A 23,906-nucleotide genomic window follows, 5' to 3' on the forward strand; every position below is an offset into this window, starting at 1 on the left:
TTTTCTCTCTGAGACGGTTACATTTATTGTCTGCAAAGCTATGTCGCGTGCTGCGGTATGCGGAGACACTAAAAGCACCATAGTTGAACACAGAAGAAGCTTCTAAGTTGAAGCAATGGCCAGTAAGAAGTAGTACAATTCAAGTTTTGGTTATCGATTATTGATTTTTAGCCGGCTTTGGTGCCTTGGACATGATGTGGAACCTTAAGATTTTGCATGAAAGGAGGACTAGCAGCCGCGTTGCACGGGAGAATGTGAAAAGTGTTCATATGTACTAAAAACCTGAGAAATCTTTCCGTTTTCGTCATTTGTTATCGAATCGACTTAAAGCCAGACCGTCACATTGGCCGCTCTTCTCTCTGAATCGGTTACATTTTTCGTCTGCAAAGCTATGTAGCGTGCTGCGTTATGTGGAGACACTAAAAGCACCATAGTAGAACACAGAAGAAGCTTCTAAGTTGAAGCAATAGCCAGTAAGAAGTAGTGAAATTCAAGTTTTAGTTGTCGATTATTCACTTTTTAGCCGGCTTTGGTGGCTTGGACATGACCTAGGACATTAAGATTATGCATGAAAGGAGGGCTAGAAGCCGCGTTGCACGGGAGAATGTGAAAAGTGTTCATATGTAGTAAAACCTGAGAAATCCGTCCGTTTTCGTCATTTGTTATCGAATCTACTTAAAGCCAGATCGTCACATTGGCCGCTTATCTCTCTGAGACGGTTACATTTATCGTCTGCAAAGCTATGTCGCGTGCTGCGGTATGCGGAGACACTAAAAGCACCATAGTAGAACACAGAAGAAGCCTCTAAGTTGAAGCAATAGAAAGTAAGCAGCAGTACAATTCAAGTTGTGGTTATCGATCATTGAATTTTAACCGGCTTTGGTGCCTTGGACTTAAGGTGGACCCTTAAGATTTTGCATGAAAGGAGGACTAGCAGCCGCGTTGCACGGGAGAATGTGAAAAGTGTTCATATGTAGTAAAAACCTGAGAAATCCGTCCGTTTTCGTCATTTGTTATCGAATCGATTTAAAGAAAGACCGTCACATTGGCCGCTCTTCTGTCTGAATCGATTACATTTATCGTCTGCAAAGCTATGTCGCGTGCTGCGGTATGCGGAGACACTAAAAGCACCATAGGAGAACACAGAAGAAGCTTCTAAGTTGAAGCAATAGCCAGTAAGAAGTAGTACAATTCAAGTTTTAGTTGTCGATTATTTACTTTTTAGCCGGCTTTATTGGCTTGGTCATCACCTAGTACCTTAAGATTTTGCATGAAAGGAGGACTAGCAGCCGCGTTGCACGGGAGAATGTGAAAAGTGTTCATATGTAGTAAAATCCTGAGAAATCCTTCCGTTTTCGTCATTTGTTATCGTATCGACTTAAAGCCACATCGTCACATTGGCCGTATTTCTCTCTGAGACGGTTACATTTATCGTGTGCAAAGCTATGACGCGTGCTGAGGTATGCGGAGACACTAAAAGCACCATAGTAGAACACACAACAATCTTCTAAGTTTAAGCAATAGCCAGTAAGAAGCAGTACAATTCGAGTTTTGGTTATCGATTATTGATTTTTAGCCGGCTTTGGTGCCTTGGACATGAGGTGGAACCTTAACATTTTGCATGAAAGGAGGACTAGCAGCCGCGTTGCACGGGAGAATGAGAAAAGTGTTCATATGTAGTAAAAACCTGAGAAATCCGTCCGTTTTCGTCATTTGGTATCGAATCGACTTAAAGCCAGATCGTCACATTGGCCACTCTTCTTTCTGAATCGGTTACATTTATCGTCTGCAAAGCTATGTCGCGTGCTGCGGTATGCGGAGACACTAAAAGCACCATAGTAGAACACAGAAGAAGCTTCTAAGTTGAAGCAATAGCCAGTAAGAAGTAGTACAATTCAAGTTTTAGTTGTGGATTATTCACTTTTTAGCCGGCTTTGGTGGCTTGGACATGACCTAGGACATTAAGATTATGCATGAAAGGAGGGCTAGAAGCCGCGTCGCACGGGAGAATGTGAAAAGTGTTCATATGTAGTAAAACCTGAGAAATCCGTCCGTTTTCGTCATTTGTTATCGAATCTACTTAAAGCCAGATCGTCACATTGGCCGCTTTTCTCTCTGAGACGGTTACATTTGTCGTCTGCAAAGCTATGTCGCGTGCTGCGGTATGCGGAGACACTAAAACTCCATAGTAGAACACAGAAGAAGCCTCTAAGTTGAAGCAATAGAAAGTAAGCAGCAGTACAATTCAAGTTGTGGTTATCGATCATTGAATTTTATCCGGCTTTGGTGCCTTGGACATAAGGTGGACCCTTAAGATTTTGCATGAAAGGAGGACTAGCAGCCGCGTTGCACGGGAGAATGTGAAAAGTGTTCATATGTAGTAAAAACCTGAGAAATCCGTCCGTTTTCGTCATTTGTTATCGAATCGATTTAAAGCCAGACCGTCACATTGGCCGCTCTTCTGTCTGAATCGATTACATTTATCGTCTGCAAAGCTATGTCGCGTGCTGCGGTATGCGGAGACACTAAAAGCACCATAGTAGAACACAGAAGAAGCTTGTAAGTTGAAACAATAGCCAGCAAGAAGTAGTACAATTCAAGTTTTAGTTGCCAATTATTCACTTTTTAGCCGGCTTTGGTGGCTTGGACATGACCTAGGACCTTAAGAATTTTCCATGAAAGGAGGACTAGCAGCCGCGTTGCACGGGAGAATGTGAAAAGTGTTCATATGTAGTAAAAACCTGAGAAATCCGTCCGTTTTCGTCATTTGTTATCGAATCGACTTAAAGCCAGATCGTCACATTGGCCGCTTTTCTCTCTGAAACGGTTACATTTATCGTCTGCAAAGCTATGTCGCGTGCTGTGGTATGCGGAGACACTAAAAGCACCATAGTAGAACACAGAAGAAGCTTCTAAGATGAAGCAATAGCCAAAAAGAAGTAGTACAATTCAAGTTTTAGTTGTCGATTATTCACTTTTTAGCCGGCTTTATTGGCTTGGACATGACCTAGTACCTTAAGATTTTGCATGAAAGGAGGACTAGCAGCCACGTTGCACGGGAGAATGTGAAAAATGTTCATATGTAGTAAAAACCTGAGAAATCCGTCCGTTTTCGTCATTTGTTATCGAATCGATTTAAAGAAAGACCGTCACATTGGCCGCTCTTCTGTCTGAATCGATTACATTTATCGTCTGCAAAGCTATGTCGCGTGCTGCGGTATGCGGAGACACTAAAAGCACCATAGGAGAACACAGAAGAAGCTTCTAAGTTGAAGCAATAGCCAGTAAGAAGTAGTACAATTCAAGTTTTAGTTGTCGATTATTTACTTTTTAGCCGGCTTTATTGGCTTGGTCATCACCTAGTACCTTAAGATTTTGCATGAAAGGAGGACTAGCAGCCGCGTTGCACGGGAGAATGTGAAAAGTGTTCATATGTAGTAAAATCCTGAGAAATCCTTCCGTTTTCGTCATTTGTTATCGTATCGACTTAAAGCCACATCGTCACATTGGCCGTATTTCTCTCTGAGACGGTTACATTTATCGTTGTGCAAGCTATGACGCGTGCTGAGGTATGCGGAGACACTAAAAGCACCATAGTAGAACACACAACAATCTTCTAAGTTTAAGCAATAGCCAGTAAGAAGCAGTACAATTCTAGTTTTGGTTATCGATTATTGATTTTTAGCCGGCTTTGGTGCCTTGGACATGAGGTGGAACCTTAACATTTTGCATGAAAGAAGGACTAGCAGCCGCGTTGCACGGGAGGAAATGAGAAAAGTGTTCATATGTAGTAAAAACCTGAGAAATCCGTCCGTTTTCGTCATTTGGCTATCGAATCGACTTAAAGCCAGATCGTCACATTGGCCACTCTTCTTTCTGAATCGGTTACATTTATCGTCTGCAAAGCTATGTCGGCGTGCTGCGGTATGCGGAGACACTAAAAGCACCATAGTAGAACACAGAAGAAGCTTCTAAGTTGAGCAATAGCCAGTAAGAAGTAGTACAATTCAAGTTTTAGTTGTGGATATTCACTTTTTAGCCGGCTTTGGTGGCTTGGACATTGACATAGGACCTTACGATTTTGCATGAAAGGAGGACTAGCAGCCGCGTTGCTCGGGAGAATGTGAAAAGTGTTCGTATGTAGTAAAAACCTGAGAAATCCGTCCGTTTTCGTCATTTGTTATCGAATCGACTTAAAGCCAGATCGTCCACATTCGCCGCTTTTTTCTCTGAGACGGTTACATTTTTCGTCTGCAAAGCTATGTCGCGTGCTGCGTTATGCGGAGACACTAGAAAGCACCATAGTAGAACACAGAAGAAGCTTCTAAGTTGAAGCAATAGCCAGTAAGAAGTAGTAAAATTCAAGTTTTAGTTGTCGATTATTCACTTTTTTAGCCGGCTTTGGTGGCTTGGACATGACCTAGGACATTAAGATTATGCATGAAAGGAGGGCTAGAAGCCGCGTTGCACGGGAGAATGTGAAAAGTGTTCATATGTAGTAAAACCTGAGAAATCCGTCCGTTTTCGTCATTTGTTATCGAATCTACTTAAAGCCAGATCGTCACATTGGCCGCTTTTCTCTCTGAGACGGTTACATTTGTCGTCTGCAAAGCTATGTCGCGTGCTGCGGTATGCGGAGACACAAAAACACCATAGTAGAACACAGAAGAAGCCTCTAAGTTGAAGCAATAGAAAGTAAGCAGCAGTACAATTCACGTTGTGGTTATCGATCATTGAATTTTATCCGGCTTTGGTGCCTTGGACATAAGGCTGGACCCTTAAGATTTTGAATGAAAGGAGGGACTAGCAGCCGCGTTGCACGGGAGAATGTGAAAGTGTTCATATGTAGTAAAAACCTGAGAAATCCGTCCGTTTTCGTCATTTGTTATCGAATCGATTAAAACCAGACCGTCACATTGGCCGCTCTTCTGTCTGAATCGATTACATTTATCGTCTGCAAAAGCTATGTCGCGTGTGCGGTATGCGGAGACACTAAAAGCACCATAGTAGAACACAGAAGAAGCTTGTAAGTTGAAACAATAGCCAGCAAGAAGTAGTACAATTCAAGTTTTAGTTGTCAATTATTCACTTTTTAGCCGGCTTTGGTGGCTTGGACATGACCTAGGACCTTAAGAATTTTCCATGAAAGGAGGACTAGCAGCCGCGTTGCACGGGAGAATGTGAAAAGTGTTCATATGTAGTAAAAACCTGAGAAATCCGTCCGTTTTCGTCATTTCGTTATCGAATCGACTTAAGCCAGATCGTCACATTGGCCGCTTTTCTCTCTGAAACGGTTACATTTATCGTCTGCAAAGCTATGTCGCGTGCTGTGGTATGCGGAGACACTAAAAGCACCATAGTAGAACACAGAAGAAGCTTCTAAGTTGAAGCAATAGCCAAAAAGAAGTAGTACAATTCAAGTTTTAGTTGTCGATTATTCACTTTTTAGCCGGCTTTATTGGCTTGGACATGACCTAGTACCTTAAGATTTTGCATGAAAGGAGGACTAGCAGCCACGTTGCACGGGAGAATGTGAAAAATGTTCATATGTCAGTAAAAACCTGAGAAATCCGTCCGTTTTCGTCATTTGTTATCGAATCGACTTAAAGCCAGATCGTCACATTGGCCGCTTTTCTCTCTGAGACGGTTACATTTATCGTCTGCAAAGCTATGTCGCGTGCTGCGGTATGCGGAGACACTAAAAGCACCATAGTAGAAGACAGAAGAAGCTTCTAAGTTGAAGCAATAGCAAGTAAGAAGTAGTAAAATCAAGTTTTAATTCTAGATTAATTACTTTTTTAGCCGGCTTTGGTGGCTTGGACATGACCTAGGACCTTAAGATTTTGCATGAAAGGAGGACTAGCAGCCGCGTTGCACTGGGTGAATGTGAAAAGGGTTCATATGTAGTAAAAACCTGAGAAATCCGTCCGTTTTCGTCAGTTGTTATCGAATCGACTTATAGCCAGTCGTCACATTGGCCGCTTTTCTCTCTGAGTCGGATACATTTTTCGTCTGCAAAGCTATGTCGCGTGCTGCGGTATGCCGAGACTCTAAAACCACCATAGTAGAACACAGAAGAAGCTTCTAAGATGAAGCAATAGCCAGTAAGAAGCAGTACAACTCAAGTTTTGGTTATCGATTATTGATTTTTAGCCGGGCTTTGGTGCCTTGGACATTGAGGTGGAACCTTAAGATTTTGCATGAAAGGAGGACTAGCAGCCGCGTTGCAAGGGAGAATGTGAAAAGGGTTCATGTTGTTGTTGTTGTTGTCTTCAGTCCTGAGGACTGGTTTGATGCAGCTCTCCTGCTACTCTACCCTGTGCAAGCTGCTTCATCTCCCAGTACCTACTGCAACCTACATCCTTCTGAATCTGCTTAGTGCACTCATCTCTCGGTCCTCCCTCTACGATTTTTACCCTCCACGCAGCCCTCCAATGCTAAATTTGTGATCCCTTTATGCCTCAAAACATGTCCTACCAACCGATCCCTTCTTCTAGTCAAGTTGTGCCACAAACTTCTCTTCTCCCAATCCTATTCAATACCTCCTCATTAGTTACGTGATCTATCCACCTTATTCTTCAGTATTCTTTTGTAGCACCACATTTCGAAAGCTTCTATTCTCTTATTGTCCAAACTAGTTATCGTCCATGTTTCACTTCCATACATGGCTACACTCCAAACAAATACTTTCAGAAACGACTTCCTGATACATAAATCGATATTCGATGTTAACAAATTTCTCTTCTTCAGAAACGCTTCCTTGTCATTGCCAGTCTACATTTTATATCCTCTCTACTTCGACCATCATCAGTTATTTTACTTCCTAAATAGCAAAACTCCTTTACTACTTTCAGTGTCTCATTTCCTAATCTAATTCCCTCAGCATCACCCGATTTAATTTGACTACATTCCATTATTCTCGTTTTGCTTTTGTTAATGTTCATCTTATATCCTCCTTTCAAGACACTGTCCATTCCATTCGACTGCTCTTCCAAGTCCTATGCCGTCTCTGACAGAATTACAATGTCATCGGCGAACCTCAAAGTTTTTACTTCGTCTCCATGAATTTTAATACCTACTCCAAATTTTTCTTTTGTTTCCTTTACTGCTTGCTCAATATACAGATTGAATAACATCGGGGAGAGGCTACAACCCTGTCTCACTCCTTTGCTTCCCTTTCATGCCCCTCGACTCTTATGACTGCCATCTGGTTTCTGTACAAATTATAAATAGCCTTTCGATCCCTGTATTTTACCCCTGCCACCTTTAGAATTTGAAAAATAGTATACCAGTCAACATTGTCAAAAGCTTTCTCTAAGTCTACAAATGCTAGAAACGTAGGTTTACCTTTTCTTAATCTTTCTTCTAAGATAAGTCGTAAGGTCAGTATTGCCTCACGTGTTCCAACATTTCTACGGAATCCAAACTGATCCTCCCCGAGGTCTGCATCTACCAGTTTTTCCATTCGTCTGTAAAGAATTCGCGTTAGTATTTTGCAGCCGTGGCTTATTAAACTGATAGTTCGGTAATTTTCACACCTTTCAGCACCTGCTTTCTTGGTTCATACGTAGTAAAAACCTGAGAAATCCGTCCGTTTTCGTCATTTGTTATCGAATCGACTTAAAGCCAGATCGTCACATTGGCCGCTTTTCTCTATCAGACGGTTACATTTATCGTCTGCAAAGCTATGTCGCGTGCTGCGGTATGCGGAGACACTAAAAGCACCATAGTAGAACACAGAAGAAGCCTCTAAGTTGAAGCAATAGATAGTAAGAAGCAGTACAATTCAAGTTTTGGTTATCGATCATTGATTTTTAGCCGGCTTTGGTGCCTTGGACATAAGGTGGACCCTTAAGATTTTGCATGAAAGGAGGACTAGCAGCCGCGTTGCACGGGAGAATGTGAAAAGGGTTCATATGTAGTAAAAACCTGAGAAATCCGTCCGTTTTCGTCATTTGTTATCGAATCGACTTAAAGCCAGACCGTCACATTGGCCGCTCTTCTCTCTGAATCGGTTACATTTATCGTCTGCAAAGCTATGTCGCGTGCTGCGGTATGCGGAGACACTAAAAGCACCATAGTAGAACACAGAAGAAGCTTCTAAGTTGAAGCAATAGCCAAAAAGAAGTAGTACAATTCAAGTTTTAGTCGTCGATTATTCACTTTTTAGCCGGCTTTATTGGCTTGGACATGAACTAGTACCTTAAGATTTTGCATGAAAGGAGGACTAGCAGCCGCGTTGCACGGGAGAATGTGAAAAGTGTTCATATGTAGTAAAAACCTGAGAAATCCGTCCGTTTACGTCATTTGTTATCGAATCGACTTAAAGCCAGATCGTCACATTGGCCGCTTTTCTCTCTGAGACGGTTACATTTATCGTCTGCAAAGCTATGTCGCGTGCTGCGGTATGCGGAGACACTAAAAGCACCATAGGAGAACACAGAAGAAGCTTCTAAGTTGAAGCAATAGCCAGTAAGAAGTAGTACAATTCAAGTTTTAGTTGTCGATTATTTACTTTTTAGCCGGCTTTATTGGCTTGGTCATGACCTAGTACCTTAAGATTTTGCATGAAAGGAGGACTAGCAGCCGCGTTGCACGGGAGAATGTGAAAAGTGTTCATATGTAGTAAAATCCTGAGAAATCCGTCCGTTTTCGTCATTTGTTATCGTATCGACTTAAATCCACATCGTCACATTGGCCGTATTTCTCTCTGTGACGGTTACATTTATCGTCTGCAAAACTATGACGCGTGCTGAGGTATGCGGAGACACTAAAAGCACCATAGTAGAACACAGAAGAAGCTCCTAAGTTGAAGTAATAGCCAGTAAGAAGTAGTACAATTCAATTTTTAGGCGTCGATTATTCACTTTTTAGCCTTCTTTGGAGGCTTGGACATGGCCTAGGACCTTACGATTTTGCATGAAAGGAGGACTAGCAGCCGCGTTGCACGGGAGAATGTGAAAAGTGTTCATATGTAGTAAAAACCTGAGAAATCCGTCCGTTTTCGTCATTTGTTATCGAATCGACTTAAAGCCAGATCGTCACATTGGCCGCTTTTCTCTCTGAGACGGTTACATTTATCGTCTGCAAAGCTATGTCGCGTGCTGCGGTATGCGGAGACACTAAAAGCACCATAGTAGAACACAGAAGAAGCTTCTAAGTTGAAGCAATAGCCATAAGAAGCAGTACAATTAAAGTTTTGGTTATCGATTATTGATTTTTAGCCGGCTTTGGTGCCTTGGACATGAGGTGGAACCTTAAGATTTTGCATGAAAGGAGGACTAGCAGCTGCGTTGCACGGTAGAATGTGAAAAGTGTTCATATGTAGTAAAAACCTGAGAAATCCGTCCGATTTCGTCATTTGTTATCGAATCGACTTAAAGCCAGATCGTCACATTGGCCATTTTCTCTCTGAGACGGTTACATTTATCGTCTGCAAAGCTATGTCGCGTGCTGCGGTATGCGGAGACACTAAAAGCACCATAGTTGAACACAGAAGAAGCTTCTAAGTTGAAGCAATGGCCAGTAAGAAGTAGTACAATTCAAGTTTTGGTTATCGATTATTGATTTTTAGCCGGCTTTGGTGCCTTGGACATGAGGTGGAACCTTAAGATTTTGCATGAAAGAAGGACTAGCAGCCGCGTTGCACGGGAGAATGTGAAAAGTGTTCATATGTACTAAAAACCTGAGAAATCCGTCCGATTTCGTCATTTGTTATCGAATCGACTTAAAGCCAGATCGTCACATTGGCCGCTTTTCTCTCTGAGACGGTTACATTTATCGTCTGCAAAGCTATGTCGCGTGCTGCGGTATGCGGAGACACTAAAAGCACCATAGTTGAACACAGAAGAAGCTTCTAAGTTGAAGCAATGGCCAGTAAGAAGTAGTACAATTCAAGTTTTGGTTATCGATTATTGATTTTTAGCCGGCTTTGGTGCCTTGGACATGAGGTGGAACCTTAAGATTTTGCATGAAAGGAGGACTAGCAGCCGCGTTGCACGGGAGAATGTGAAAAGTGTTCATATGTACTAAAAACCTGAGAAATCTTTCCGTTTTCGTCATTTGTTATCGAATCGACTTAGAGCCAGACCGTCACATTGGCCGCTCTTCTCTCTGAATCGGTTACATTTTTCGTCTGCAAAGCTATGTCGCGTGCTGCGTTATGTGGAGACACTAAAAGCACCATAGTAGAACACAGAAGAAGCTTCTAAGTTGAAGCAATAGCCAGTAAGAAGTAGTGAAATTCAAGTTTTAGTTGTCGATTATTCACTTTTTAGCCGGCTTTGGTGGCTTGGACATGACCTAGGACATTAAGATTATGCATGAAAGGAGGGCTAGAAGCCGCGTTGCACGGGAGAATGTGAAAAGTGTTCATATGTAGTAAAACCTGAGAAATCCGTCCGTTTTCGTCATTTGTTATCGAATCTACTTAAAGTCAGATCGTCACATTGGCCGCTTATCTCTCCGAGAAAGTTACATTTATCGTCTGCAAAGCTATGTCGCGTGCTGCGGTAAGCGGAGACACTAAAAGCACCATAGTAGAACACAGAAGAAGCCTCTAAGTTGAAGCAATAGAAAGTAAGCAGCAGTACAATTCAAGTTGTGGTTATCGATCATTGAATTTTAACCGGCTTTGGTGCCTTGGACTTAAGGTGGACCCTTAAGATTTTGCATGAAAGGAGGACTAGCAGCCGCGTTGCACGGGAGAATGTGAAAAGTGTTCATATGTAGTAAAAACCTGAGAAATCCGTCCGTTTTCGTCATTTGTTATCGAATCGATTTAAAGAAAGACCGTCACATTGGCCGCTCTTCTGTCTGAATCGATTACATTTATCGTCTGCAAAGCTATGTCGCGTGCTGCGGTATGCGGAGACACTAAAAGCACCATAGGAGAACACAGAAGAAGCTTCTAAGTTGAAGCAATAGCCAGTAAGAAGTAGTACAATTCAAATTTTAGTTGTCGATTATTTACTTTTTAGCCGGCTTTTTTGGCTTGGTCATCACCTAGTACCTTAAGATTTTGCATGAAAGGAGGACTAGCAGCCGCGTTGCACGGGAGAATGTGAAAAGTGTTCATATGTAGTAAAATCCTGAGAAATCCTTCCGTTTTCGTCATTTGTTATCGTATCGACTTAAAGCCACATCGTCACATTGGCCGTATTTCTCTCTGAGACGGTTACATTTATCGTGTGCAAAGCTATGACGCGTGCTGAGGTATGCGGAGACACTAAAAGCACCATAGTAGAACACACAACAATCTTCTAAGTTTAAGCAATAGCCAGTAAGAAGCAGTATAATTCAAGTTTTGGTTATCTATTATTGATTTTTAGCCGGCTTTGGTGCCTTGGACATGAGGTGGAACCTTAACATTTTGCATGAAAGGAGGACTAGCAGCCGCTATGCACGGGAGAATGAGAAAAGTGTTCATATGTAGTAAAAACCTGAGAAATCCGTCCGTTTTCGTCATTTGGTATCGAATCGACTTAAAGCCAGATCGTCACATTGGCCACTCTTCTTTCTGAATCGGTTACATTTATCGTCTGCAAAGCTATGTCGCGTGCTGCGGTATGCGGAGACACTAAAAGCACCATAGTAGAACACAGAAGAAGCTTCTAAGTTGAAGCAATAGCCAGTAAGAAGTAGTAAAATTCAAGTTTTAGTTGTCGATTATTCACTTTTTAGCCGGCTTTGGTGGCTTGGACATGACCTAGGACATTAAGATTATGCATGAAAGGAGGGCTAGAAGCCGCGTTGCACGGGAGAATGTGAAAAGTGTTCATATGTAGTAAAACCTGAGAAATCCGTCCGTTTTCGTCATTTGTTATCGAATCTACTTAAAGCCAGATCGTCACATTGGCCGCTTTTCTCTCTGAGACAGTTACATTTGTCGTCTGCAAAGCTATGTCGCGTGCTGCGGTATGCGGAGACACTAAAACACCATAGTAGAACACAGAAGAAGCCTCTAAGTTGAAGCAATAGAAAGTAAGCAGCAGTACAATTCAAGTTGTGGTTATCGATCATTGAATTTTATCCGGCTTTGGTGCCTTGGACATAAGGTGGACCCTTAGGATTTTGCATGAAAGGAGGACTAGCAGCCGCGTTGCACGGGAGAATGTGAAAAGTGTTCATATGTAGTAAAAACCTGAGAAATCCGTCCGTTTTCGTCATTTGTTATCGAATCGATTTAAAGCCAGACCGTCACATTGGCCGCTCTTCTGTCTGAATCGATTACATTTATCGTCTGCAAAGCTATGTCGCGTGCTGCGGTATGCGGAGACACTAAAAGCACCATAGTAGAACACAGAAGAAGCTTGTAAGTTGAAACAATAGCCAGCAAGAAATAGTACAATTCAAGTTTTAGTTGTCAATTATTCACTTTTTAGCCGGCTTTGGTGGCTTGGACATGACCTAGGACCTTAAGAATTTTCCATGAAAGGAGGACTAGCAGCCGCGTTGCACGGGAGAATGTGAAAAGTGTTCATATGTAGTAAAAACCTGAGAAATCCGTCCGTTTTCGTCATTTGTTATCGAATCGACTTAAAGCCAGATCGTCACATTGGCCGCTTTCCTCTCTGAAACGGTTACATTTATCGTCTGCAAAGCTATGTCGCGTGCTGTGGTATGCGGAGACACTAAAAGCACCATAGTAGAACACAGAAGAAGCTTCTAAGTTGAAGCAATAGCCAAAAAGAAGTAGTACAATTCAAGTTTTAGTTGTCGATTATTCACTTTTTAGGCGGCTTTATTCGCTTGGACATGACCTAGTACCTTAAGATTTCGCATGAAAGGAGGACTAGCAGCCACGTTGCACGGGAGAATGTGAAAAATGTTCATATGTAGTAAAAACCTGAGAAATCCGTCCGTTTTCGTCATTTGTTATCGAATCGACTTAAAGCCAGATCGTCACATTGACCGCTTTTCTCTCTGAGACGGTTACATTTATCGTCTGCAAAGCTATGTCGCGTGCTGCGGTATGCGGAGACACTAAAAGCACCATAGGAGAACACAGAAGAAGCTTCTAAGTTGAAGCAATAGCCAGTAAGAAGTAGTACAATTCAAGTTTTAGTTGTCGATTATTTACTTTTTAGCCGGCTTTATTGGCTTGGTCATGACCTAGTACCTTAAGATTTTGCATGAAAGGAGGACTAGCAGCCGCGTTGCACGGGAGAATGTGAAAAGTGTTCATATGTAGTAAAATCCTGAGAAATCCTTCCGTTTTCGTCATTTGTTATCGTATCGACTTAAAGCCACATCGTCACATTGGCGGTATTTCTCTCTGAGACGGTTACATTTATCGTCTGCAAAGCTATGACGCGTGCTGAGGTATGCGGAGACACTAAAAGCACCATAGTAGAACACAGAAGAAGCTCCTAAGTTGAAGTAATTGCCAGTAAGAAGTAGTACAATTCAATTTTTAGGTGTCGATTATTCACTATTTAGCCTTCTTTGGAGGCTTGGACATGGCCTAGGACCTTAAGATTTTGCATGAAAGGAGGACTAGCAGCCGCGTTCACGGGAGAATGTGAAAAGTGTTCATATGTAGTAAAAACCTGAGAAATCCGTCCGTTTTGGTCATTTGTTATCGAATCGACTTAAAGCCAGATCGTCACATTGGCCGCTTTTCTCTCTGAGACGGTTACATTTATCGTCTGCAAAGCTATGTCGCGTGCTGCGGTATGCGGAGACACTAAAAGCACCATAGTAGAACACAGAAGAAGCTTCTAAGTTGAAGCAATAGCTATAAGAAGCAGTACAATTCAAGTTTTGGTTACCGATTATTGATTTTTAGCCGGCTTTGGTGCCTTGGACATGAGGTGGAACCTTAAGATTTTGCATGAAAGGAGGAATAGCAGCTGCGATGCACGGGAGAATTTGAAAAGGGTTCATATGTAGTAAAAACCTGAGAAATCCGTCAATTTTCGTCATTTGTTATCGAATCGACTTAAAGCCAGATCGTCACATTGGCCGCTTTTCTCTCTGAGACGGTTACATTTATCGTCTGCAAAGCTATGTCGCGTGCTGCGGTATGCGGAGACACTAAAAGCACCATAGTAGAACACAGAAGAAGCCTCTAAGTTGAAGCAATAGAAAGTAAGAAGCAGTACAATTCAAGTTTTGGTTATCGATCATTGATTTTTAGCCGGCTTTGGTGCCTTGGACATAAGGTGGACCCTTAAGATTTTGCATGAAAGGAGGACTAGCAGCCGCGTTGCACGGGAGAATGTGAAAAGGGATCATATGTAGTAAAAACCTGAGAAATCCGTCCGTTTTCGTCATTTGTTATCGAATCGACTTAAAGCCAGACCGTCACATTGGCCGCTCTTCTCTCTGAATCGGTTACATTTATCGTCTGCAAAGCTATGTCGCGTGCTGCGGTATGCGGAGACACTAAAAGCACCATAGTAGAACACAGAAGAAGCTTGTAAGTAGAAACAATAGCCAGCAAGAAGTAGTACAATTCAAGTTCTAGTTGTCGATTATTCACTTTTTAGCCGGCTTTGGTGGCTTGGACATGACCTAGGACCTTAAGATTTTCCATGAAAGGAGGACTAGTAGCCGCGTTGCACGGGAGAATGTGAAAAGTGTTCATAAGAAGTAAAAACCTGAGAAATTCGTCCCTTTTCGTCATTTGTTATCGAATCGACTTAAAGCCAGATCGTCACATTGGCCGCTCCTCTCTCTGAAACGGTTACATTTATCGTCTGCAAAGCTATGTCATGTGCTGCGGTATGCGGAGACACTTAAAGCACCATAGTAGAACACAGAAGAAGCTTCTAAGTTGAAGCAATAGCCAGTAAGAAGTAGTACAATTCAAGTTTTAGTTGTGGATTATTCACTTTTTAGCCGGCTTTGGTAGCTTGGACATGACCTAGGACCTTAAGATTTTGCATGAAAGGATTACTAGCAGCCGCGTTGCACGGGAGAATGTGAGAAGTGTTCGTATGTAGTAAAAACCTGAGAAAACCGTCCGTTTTCGTCATTTGTTATCGAATCGACTTAAAGCCAGATCGTCACATTCGCCGCTTTTTTCTCTGAGACGGTTACATTTTTCGTCTGCAAAGCTATGTCGCGTGCTGCGGTATGCGGAGACACTAAAAGCACCATAGTAGAACACAGAAGAAGCTTGTAAGTTGAAACAATAGCCAGCAAGAAGTAGTACAATTCAAGTTTTAGTTGTCGATTATTCACTTTTTAGCCGGCTTTCGTGGGTTGGACATGACCTAGGACCTTAAGATTTTCCATGAAAGGAGGACTAGCAGCCGCGTTGCACGGGAGAATGTGAAAAGTGTTCATATGTAGTAAAAACCTGAGAAATCCGTCCGTTTTCGTCATTTGTTATCGAATCGATTTAAAGCCAGATCGTCACATTGGCTGCTTTTCTCTCTGAGACGGTTACATTTATCGTCTGCAAAGCTATGTCGCGTGCTGCGGTATGCGGAGACACTAAAAGCACCATAGGAGAACACAGAAGAAGCTTCTAAGTCGAAGTAATAGCCAGTAAGAAGTAGTACAATTGAAGTTTTAGTTGTCGATTATTCACTTTTTCTCCGGCTTTGGTGCCTTGGACATGAGGTGGAACCTTAAGATTTTGCATGAAGAGAGGACCGGCAGCTGCGTTGCACGGAAGAATGTGAAAAGGGTTCATATGTAGTAAAAACCTGAGAAATACGTCCGTTTTCGTCATTTGTTATCGAATCGACTTAAAGCCAGATCGTCACATTGGCCGTTTTTCTTTCTGAAACAGTTACATTTATCGTCTGCAAAGCTATGTCACGTGCTGCCGTATGCGGAGACACTAAAAGCACCATAGTAGAACACAGAAGAAGCTTCTAAGTTGAAGCAATAGCCAGTAAGAAGTAGAACAATTCAAGTTTTAGTTGTCGATTGTTCACTTTTTAGCCGGCTTTATTGGCTTGGACATGACCTAGTACCTTAAGATTTTGCATGAAAGGAGGACTAACAGCCGCGTTGCACGGGAGAATGTGTAAAGTGTTCATATGTACTAAAAACCTGAGAATTCCGTCCGTTTTCGTCATTTGTTATCGAATCGACTTAAAGCCAGTTCGTCAGATTGTCCGCTCTTCTCTATGAAACGGTTACTTTTATCGTCTGCAAAGCTATGTCGCGTGCTGCGGTATGCGGAGACACTAAAAGCACCATAGGAGAACACAGAAGAAGCTTGTAAGTTGAAGTAATAGCCAGTAAGAAGTAGTTCAATTCATGTTTTAGTTGTCGTTTATTCACTTTTCAGCCGGCTTAGGTGGCTTAGACATGACCTAGGACCTTAAGATTTTGCATGAAAGGAGGACTTGCAGCCGCGTTGCACGGGAGAATGTTAAAAGTGTTCATATGTATTAAAAACCTAAGAAATCCGTCCGTTTTCGTCATTTGTTATCGAATCGACTTAAAGCCAGATCGTCACATTGGCCGCTTTTCTTTCTGAAACAGTTACATTTATCGTCTGCAAAGCTATGTCGCGTGCTGCGGTATGCGGAGACACTAAAAGCACCATAGTAGAACACAGAAGAAGCTTGTAAGTTGAAACAATAGCCAGCAAGGAGTAGTACAGTTCACGTTTTAGTTGTCGATTATTCACTTTTTAGCCGGCTTTGGTGGCTTGGACATTACCTAGGACCTTAAGATTTTGCATGAAAGGAGGACTTGCAGCCGCGTTCACAGGAGAATGTGAAAAGTGTTCATATGTAGTAAAAACCTGAGAAATCCGTCCGTTTTAGTCATTTGTTATCGAATCGACTTAAAGCCAGATCGTCACATTGGCCGCTTTTCTCCCTGAAACGGTTACATTTATCGTCTGCAAAGCTATGTCACGTGCTGCGGTATGCGGAGACACTAAAAGCACCATAGTAGAACACAGAAGAAGCTTCTAAGTTGAAGGAATAACCAGTAACGAGTAGTACAATTCAAGTTTTAGTTGTCGATTATTCACTTTTTACCCGGCTTTATTGGCTTGGACATGACTTAGTACCTTAAGATTTTGCATGAAAGGAGGACTAGCAGCCGCGTTGCAAGGGGGGGGGGGGGGTTGTAAAGTGTTCATATGTACTAAAAACCTGAGAATTCCGTCCGTTTTCGTCATTTGTTATCGAATCGACTTAAAGCCAGTTCGTCAGATTGTCCGCTCTTCTCTATGAAACGGTTACTTTTATCGTGTGCAAAGCTATGTCGCGTGCTGCGGTATGCGGAGACACTAAAAGCACCATAGTAGAACACAGAAGAAGCTTCTAAGTTGAAGCAATAGCCAGTAAGAAGTAGTACAATTCAAGTTTTGGTTGTCGATTATTCACTTTTTAGCCGGCTTTATTGGCTTGGACATGACCTAGTACCTTAAGATGTAGCATGAAAGGAGGACTAGCAGCCGCGTTGCACGGGAGAATGTGAAAAGTGTTCATATGTAGTAAAAACCTGAGAAATCCGTCCGTTTTCGTCATCTGTTATCGTATCGACTTAAAGATAGATCGTCACATTGGCTGCTTTTTTCTCTGAGACGGTTACATTTATCGTCTGTAAAGCTATGACGCGTGCTGCGGTATGCGGAGACACTAAAGGCACCATAGTAGAACACAGAAGAAGCTTCTAAGTTAATGTAATAGCCACTAAGAAGTAGTACAATTCAATTTTTAGGCGTCGATTATTCACTTTTTAGCCGTCTTTGGTGGCTTAGACATGACCTAGGACCTTAATATTTTGCATGAAAGGAGGACTAGCAGCCGAGCTGCACGGGAGAATGAGCAAAGTGTTCATATGTAGTAGAAACCTGAGAAATCCGTCCGTTTTCGTAATTTGTTATCGAATCGACTTAAAGCCAGATCGTCACATTGGCCGCTTTTCTCTCTGAGACGGTTACATTTATCGACTGCAAAGCTATGTCGCGTGCTGCGGTATGCGGAGACACTAAAAGCACCATAGTAGAACACAGAAGAAACTTCTAAGTTGTAGGAATAACCAGTAACAAGTAGTATAATTCAAGTTTTAGTTGTCGATTATTCACTTTTTACCCCGCATTATTGGCTTGGACATGACCTAGTACCTTAAGATTTTGCATGAAAGGAGGACTAGCAGCCGCGTTGCACGGGAGAATGTGAAAAGTGTTCATATGTACTACAAACCTGAGAAATCCGCCCGTTTTCGTCATTTGTTATCGAATCGACTTAAAGCCAGATCGTCAGATTGGCCGCTCTTCTCTATGAAACGGTTACTTTTATCGTCTGTAAAGCTATGTCGCGTGCAGCGGTATGCGGAGACACTAAAAGCACCATAGGAGAACACAGAAGAAGCTTCTAAATTGAAGTAATAGCCAGTAAGAAGTAGTACAATTCAAGTTTTAGTTGTCGATTATTCACTTTTCAGCCGGCTTTGGTGGCTTAGACATGACCTAGGACCTTAAGATTTTGCATGAAAGGAGGACTTGCAGCCGCGTTGCATGGGAGAATGTGAAAAGTGTTCATATGTAGTAAAAACCCGAGAAATCCGTCCGTTTTCGTCATTTGTTATCGAATCGACTTAAAGCCAGATCGTCACATTGGCCGCTTTTCTTTCTGAAACAGTTACATTTATCGTCTGCAAAGCTATGTCACGTGCTGCGGTATGTGGAGACACTAAAAGCACCATAGTAGAACACAGAAGAAACTTCTAAGTTGAAGCAATAGCCATAAGAAGCATTACAATTCAAGTTTTGGTTATCGATTATTGATTTTTAGCCGGCTTTGGTGCCTTGGACATGAGGTGGAACCTTAAGATTTTGCATGAAGAGAGGACTAGCAGCTGCGTTGCACGGGAGAATGTGAAAAGTGTTCATATGTAGTAAAAACATGAGAAATCCGTCCGTTTCCGTCATTTGTTATCGAATCTACTTAAAGCCAGATCGTCACATTGGCCGCTCTTCTCTCTGAATCGGTAACATTTATCGTCTGCAAAGCTATGTCGCGTGCTGCGGTATGCGGAGACACTAAAAGCACCATAGTAGAACACAGGAGAAGCTTCTAAGTTGAAGCAATAGCCAGTAAGAAGTAGTACAATTCAAGTTTTAGTTGTGGATTCTTCACATTTTAGCCGGCTTTGGTGCCTTGGACATGAGGTGGAACCTTAAGAATTTGCATGAATTGAGGACAAGCAGCTGCGTTGCACGGAAGAATGTGAAAAGTTTTCATATGTAGTAAAAACCTGAGAAATCCGTCCGTTTTCGTCATTTGTTATCGAATCTACTTAAAGCCAGATCGTCACATTGGCCGCTCTTCTCTCTGAATCGGTTACATTTATCGTCTGCAAAGCTATGTCGCGTGCTGCGGTATGCGGAGACACTAAAAGCACCATAGTAGAACACAGAAGAAGCTTCTAAGTTGAAGCAATAGCCAGTAAGAAGTAGTACAATTCAAGATTTAGTTGTCGATTATTCACTTTTTAGCCGTCTTTGGTGGCTTAGACATGACATAGGACCTTAATATTTTGCATGAAAGGAGGACTAGCAGCCGAGCTGCACGGGAGAATGAGCAAAGTGTTCATATGTAGTAGAAACCTGAGAAATCCGTCCGTTTTCGTAATTTGTTATCGAATCGACTTAAAGCCAGATCGTCACATTGGCCGCTTTTCTCTCTGAGACGGTTACATTTATCGTCTGCAAAGCTATGTCGCGTGCTGCGGTATGCGGAGACACTAAAAGCACCATAGTAGAACACAAAAGAAACTTCTAAGTTGTAGGAATAACCAGTAACAAGTAGTATAATTCAAGTTTTAGTTGTCGATTATTCACTTTTTACCCGGCATTATTGGCTTGGACATGACCTAGTACCTTAAGATTTTGCATGAAATGAGAATTGCAGCCGCGTTGCACGGGAGAATGTGAAAAGTGTTCATATGTACTACAAACCTGAGAAATCCGTCCGTTTTCGTCATTTGTTATCGAATCGACTTAAAGCCAGATCGTCAGATTGGCCGCTCTTCTCTATGAAACGGTTACTTTTATCGTCTGTAAAGCTATGTCGCGTGCAGCGGTATGCGGAGACACTAAAAGCACCATAGGAGAACACAGAAGAAGCTTCTAAATTGAAGTAATAGCCAGTAAGAAGTAGTACAATTCAAGTTTTAGTTGTCGATTATTCACTTTTCAGCCGGCTTTGGTGGCTTAGACATGACATAGGACCTTAACATTTTGCATGAAAGGAGGACTTGCAGCCGCGTTGCATGGGAGAATGTGAAAAGTGTTCATATGTAGTAAAAACCCGAGAAATCCGTCCGTTTTCGTCATTTGTTATCGAATCGACTTAAAGCCAGTTCGTCACATTGGCCGCTTTTCTTTCTGAAACAGTTACAATTATCGTCTGCAAAGCTATGTCGCGTGCTGAGGTATGCGGAGACACTAAAAGCACCATAGTAGAAAACAGAAGAAGCTTCTAAGTTGAAGCAATAGCCAGTAGGAAGTAGTACAATTAAAGATTTAGTTGTCGATTATTCACTTTTTAGCCGGCTTTATTGGCTTGGACATGACCTAGTACCTTAAGATTTTGCATGAAAGGAGGTCTAGCAGCCGCGTTGCACGGGAGAATGTGAAAAGTGTTCATGTGTAGTAAAAACCTGAGAAATCCGTCCTTTTTCGTCATTTGTTATCGAATCGACTTAAAGCCAGAGCGTCACATTGGCCGCTTTTCTCCCTGAAACGGTTACATTTATCGTCTGCAAAGCTATGTCACGTGCTGCGGTATGCGGAGACACTAAAAGCACCATAGTAGAACACAGAAGAAGCTTCTAAGTTGAAGCAATAGCCATAAGAAGCAGTACAATTCAAGTTTTGGTTATCGATTATTGATTTTTAGCCGGCTTTGGTGCCTTGGACATGAGGTGGAACCTTAAGTTTTTGCATGAATTGACGACTAGCAGCTGCGTTGCACGGGAGAATGTGAAAAGTGTTCATATGTAGTAAAAACCTGAGAAATCCGTCCGTTTTCGTCATTTGTTATCGAATCTACTTAAAGCCAGATCGTCACATTGGCCGCTCTTCTCTCTGAATCGGTTACATTTATCGTCTGCAAAGCTATGTCGCGTGCTGCGGTATGCGGAGACACTAAAAGCACCATAGTAGAACACAGAAGAAGCTTCTAAGTTGAAGCAATAGCCAGTAAGAAGTAGTAGAATTCAAGTTTAGTTGTGGATTCTTCACATTTTAGCCGTCTTTCGTGGCTTGGACATGACCTAGGACCTTCATATTTTGCATGAAAGGAGGACTAGCAGCCGCGGTGCACGGGAGAATGAGAAAAGTGTTCATATGTAGTAGAAACCTGAGAAATCCGTGCGTGTTCGTAATTTGTTATCGAATCGCCTTAAAGCCAGATCGTCACATTGGCCGCTTTTCTTTCTGAAACAGTTACATTTATCGTCTGCAAAGCTATGTCACGTGCTTCGGTATGTGGAGACACTAAAAGCACCATAGTAGAACACAGAAGAAACTTCTAAGTTGAAGCAATAGCCATAAGAAGCAGTACAATTCAAGTTTTGGTTATCGATTATTGATTTTTAGCCGGCTTTGGTGCCTTGGACATGAGGTGGAACCTTAAGATTTTGCATGAAGAGAGGACTAGCAGCTGCGTTGCACGGGAGAATGTGAAAAGTGTTCATATGTAGTAAAAACATGAGAAATCCGTCCGTTTCCGTCATTTGTTATCGAATCTACTTAAAGCCAGATCGTCACATTGGCCGCTCTTCTCTCTGAATCGGTTACATTTATCGTCTGCAAAGCTATGTCGCGTGCTGCGGTATGCGGAGACACTAAAAGCACCATAGTAGAACACAGGAGAAGCTTCTAAGTTGAAGCAATAGCCAGTAAGAAGTAGTACAATTCAAGTTTTAGTTGTAGATTCTTCACATTTTAGCCGTCTTTGGTGGCTTGGACATGACCTAGGACATTAATATTTTGCACGAAAGGAGGACTAGCAGCCGCGGTGTACGGGTGAATGTTAAAAGTGTTCATATGTAGTAGAAACCTGAGAAATCCGTCCGTTTTCGTAATTTGTTATCGAATCGACTTAAAGCCAGATCGTCACATTGGCCGCTTTCCTTTCTGAAACAGTTACATTTATCGTCTGCAAAACTATGTCACGTGCTGCTTTATGCGGAGACACTAAAAGCACCATAGCAGAACACAGAAGAAGCTCCTAAGTTGAAGCAATAGCCAGTAAGAAGTAGTACAATTCAAGTTTCAGTTGTCGATTATTCACTTTTTTGCCGGCTTTATTGGCTTGGACATGACCTAGTACCTTAAGATTTTGCATGAAAGGAGGACTAGCAGCCGCGTTGCACGGGAGAATGTGAAAAGGGTTCATGTGTAGTAAAAACCTGAGAAACACGTCCGTTTCCGTCATTTGTTATCATTTCGACTTAAAGCCAGATTGTCACATTGGCCGTTTTTCTTTCTGAAACAGTTACATTTATCGTCTGCAAAGCTATGTCACGTGCTGCGGTATGCGGAGACACTAAAAGCACCATAGTAGAACACACAAGAAGCTTCTAAGTTGAAGCAATAGCCAGTAAGAAGTAGTACAATTCAAGTTTTAGTTGTCGATTATTCACTTATTAGCCGGCTTTATTGGCTTGGACATGACCTAGTATCTTAAGATTATGCATGAAAGGAGGACTAGCAGCATCGTTGCACGGGAGAATGTGAAAAGTGTTCATATGTAGTAAAAACCTGAGAAATCCGTCCGTTTTCGTCATTTGTTATCGAATCGACTTAAAGCCAGATCGTCACATTGGCCGCTTTTCTCTATGAAATGGTTACATTTATCGTCTGCAAAGCTATGTCGCGTGCTGCGGTATGCGGAGACAATAAAAGCACCCTAGTAGAACACAGAAGAAGCTTCTATGTTGAAGCAATAGCCATAAGAAGCAGTACAATTCAAGTTTTGGTTATCTATTATTGATTTTTAGCTGGCTTTGGTGCCTTGGACATGAGGTGGAACCTTAAGTTTTTGCATGAATTGACGACTAGCAGCTGCGTTGCACGGGAGAATGTGAAAAGTGTTCATATGTAGTAAAAACCTGAGAAATCCGTCCGTTTTCGTCATTTGTTATCGAATCTACTTACAGCCAGATCGTCACATTGGCCGCTCTTCTCTCTGAATCGGTTACATTTATCGTCTGCAAAGCTATGTCGCGTGCTGCGGTATGCGGAGACACTAAAAGCACCATAGTAGAACACAGAAGAAGCTTCTAAGTTGAAGCAATAGCCAGTAAGAAGTAGTAGAATTCAAGTTTAGTTGTGGATTCTTCACATTTTAGCCGTCTTTCGTGGCTTGGACATGACCTAGGACCTTCATATTTTGCATGAAAGGAGGACTAGCAGCCGCGGTGCACGGGAGAATGAGAAAAGTGTTCATATGTAGTAGAAACCTGAGAAATCCGTGCGTGTTCGTAATTTGTTATCGAATCGACTTAAAGCCAGATCGTCACATTGGCCGCTTTTCTTTCTGAAACAGTTACATTTATCGTCTGCAAAGCTATGTCACGTGCTGCGGTATGTGGAGACACTAAAAGCACCATAGTAGAACACAGAAGAAACTTCTAAGTTGAAGCAATAGCCATAAGAAGCAGTACAATTCAAGTTTTGGTTATCGATTATTGATTTTTAGCCGGCTTTGGTGCCTTGGACATGAGGTGGAACCTTAAGAATTTGCATGAATTGAGGACAAGCAGCTGCGTTGCACGGAAGAATGTGAAAAGTGTTCATATGTAGTAAAAACCTGAGAAATCCGTCCGTTTTCGTCATTTGTTATCGAATCTACTTAAAGCCAGATCGTCACATTGGCCGCTCTTCTCTCTGAATCGGTTACATTTATCGTCTGCAAAGCTATGTCGCGTGCTGCGGTATGCGGAGACACTAAAAGCACCATAGTAGAACA

Source organism: Schistocerca gregaria, chromosome 6 (genome assembly GCF_023897955.1).
Source record: "Schistocerca gregaria isolate iqSchGreg1 chromosome 6, iqSchGreg1.2, whole genome shotgun sequence".
In the NCBI taxonomy this organism is placed as follows: domain Eukaryota; kingdom Metazoa; phylum Arthropoda; class Insecta; order Orthoptera; family Acrididae; genus Schistocerca; species Schistocerca gregaria.